This window comes from Ceratina calcarata, unplaced genomic scaffold (genome assembly GCF_001652005.2).
Source record: "Ceratina calcarata isolate Rehan_Ccalc_2016 unplaced genomic scaffold, ASM165200v1 scaffold474, whole genome shotgun sequence".
In the NCBI taxonomy this organism is placed as follows: Eukaryota; Metazoa; Arthropoda; class Insecta; order Hymenoptera; family Apidae; genus Ceratina; species Ceratina calcarata.
In genome coordinates, this window is record NW_017171570.1 from 73,398 (window position 1) to 76,011 (window position 2,614).

General features: G+C 33.2%; 1 long non-coding RNA gene across 1 annotated transcript; it reads right to left on the reverse strand.

Annotated features, from left to right (window-relative positions):
• Positions 1-12: 12 nt before the first annotated feature.
• Positions 13-2,544, reverse strand: LOC113464665 (uncharacterized). The gene is made up of 3 exons (XR_003389512.1): positions 2,447-2,544; positions 2,284-2,352; positions 13-1,074 (listed from the first exon to the last, which is right to left on the reverse strand). It is a non-coding gene; the product is annotated as an uncharacterized LOC113464665 (long non-coding RNA).
• Positions 2,545-2,614: the final 70 nt, after the last annotated feature.

Genomic DNA, 2,614 nt, shown 5'->3' on the forward strand with positions numbered 1-2,614 from the left:
TTTGTTAACGATTATAATTATGATAAAAGTTGGTTACAAAATTTTATTTGACTTTGATTAACTAAATATAATAATGTGAAGTAAATACGTTGAAATATTATGAGCAACGTGGCTTTAAATCGTGGTGTCCCTCGGGGTAAAGTGATTCTCCTGGGGCATCGCTGCTCAAGTAAATTTAGTTGTAACTGAGGTCAAAGCTCCTTAGAAGAAACAAGCATGAACATTCTGAAAGCTGTTAAACTTTCAAGCTTGATAACCATTACCTTTATTTAAATGAAGTCATAATAACGTCAACTTTACCATACTTAGTTATCACGTGTTTACCCAGCCGTACGTAATTTCAACTAAATTGAGATTTTAATTAAGTAAGCTACTGTTCCTGACACATACACACAATGAATGAAAATACATATTGTTATTCATTTATACAAGTTTAAATGTAATTATCTTTACACAATACGTCAGTAACTTTTCTCTCATTCAAACTCCTAAGCTGATATATTTGACGATATTTTTCACTCGTACTCTTTGCTAGCAAATTAAATGAACTGAGCCAACGAGCATCGCGATACGAAATTTCAAACTCATATCCAGTTGCAGAGTCAGTCGTATATTTAACAATAATTGAATTTAGTATCCCAATTTGGACCTTCGAGAAATTCGTGCCCGAACTGCAGCAACCCTTAAGGTTCGTTAACTCTCTTTTAGTTAGTTAAACGTACGGTATTTTCGCAAACACACACGTACACAGATATACGCATGACATTCTGAATAGCGCTGTCTCCAGTTGAAAACACTTTTAATGAGTCGATCAATAATCGTACGTACAATGAAATCAGCCCCGAGCTCTCCAGTTTAGACCCTGCTGAAGATCCATTTGCATACATGAAGCGTTACTTCCACGCTTGTTAACCTTCTTTCTTCGCGGCAGGAAATAAGCCGGGAAGACGTAATTCACTTCATGAAGTAACGAACATCGTTACGTAGTAAATAAATATTTTTGCTTTAAGTGTACAGCGGCAGCATACTTCGTTCATATGAGTCTACGTAGTATTTCTCATCATTTGGTCAGCTCTATAAACATCTAATCATTATTTACAGTCATGATTACCTTTAGAAAAATTAAAAGTAACGAACTTTTCTCCGACGAAAACGAAATTATCAATTATGTCAAAGAAAGGAAAATGATACTGCCTAACATATTTCTCAGATTAAAATAGCTTCAAAAAAGAAACTACAATTTTTTTTAATATATATGCGTGACTAAATATTATAAGTTATAGTCGCTAATTCCAAATTAAACAAAAATTAGAATTCAATATATGGATAACGCTTTGATGAACGCTTTTCCATACAATGTGTCTTGAGTTGCAAATGAAGTCATTTATTCTCGGTTGAGTGGAGCTTAATTTACACGATGCCACATAAACTTATCGATTATTCTTACTTAGTCCAAATACAGCACATTTGGGTCATAATAACTCAAGATATATCTGTCTCTTAGGGAAACGCAGTCCTCATATTTGTTCTTACTGATAACAACTGATTTATGTACGAGATCAATATTACAAATGTTCTATAATAACCGAGATTTAATTATGCGCAATGTAAATGCATAGAAATAAATGTCACGTATTCCTTTTGTATCTACTATTAAATTAGATTAATGCACGGACTGAATATAGAAAAAATCTATTTTTCTATATCCTTGAGAATACTTTGATTTTCCGAATGTACTATTTAGTATGTATTATTAATAGGTTCCTTCGATCCTTAATTCTTTTTCTGAACAGATATTTCAAGTATGTTAAAGAGTAGCAGTGTTCGTGTAATCGTTGGGAGTGTTGGAATAGCGAATGAGGCCCAATGGGGCTCAGAATACAGTCGGTAATCGCAAAAAGGTCGGTAAATCCTCGGTGGCCACACCAACAGATTACTAATATCTCCTCGGTAGTCAAACTTACTTACCCCTTTATCACCGAGAAGTTAAAGCAAACTCTCTTTGATCTTGTATAGATAAAATAGAATTTTTCCGATAAATACTACTGGATTAAACACAATTTAGCTAAAATGTTACAGATTCACTTTTAATTAAAATTCGAGGAAGGATTTTTAGCAACACAATGGTTAAAGCTTAAAATTTTGCAAACGATTTTTAGCATGTTAGTGTCACTCCCTGTAATTTTTAGAACCCTCATGCTTCGATTTAGTTGAAATTTTCCTCAAATTAGTACTTCATTTTACATAAAAGAACGTTTGTGCCATAGAGAAAGGAAGGCTTACAGAAATAGCAATCCCCATATTTTGTTGGCCCCTTGGATTCTTCTCCATACGTCTCAATTCTATGCCAAACTATAATAAACGGTAATGTAAGGACTTATCCTTATATAATTAAAAAATTCTGCGTTTTTTGTAAAGGTAGATACACTTATTTTAATATACGTACGAGATCTGAAGAATGCAGTAATATCCGATTTACGAGATTCTTTATTCCCTGTTGTTAGCTTACATTTTTGTTCGTTCATTGAATTCACGTTCTGCTCCATCCTTAACAAAAGTATTAATTCGTCGATTAATACACAAAAGAAAATCAGCATCAGATATCCCTTCGTAA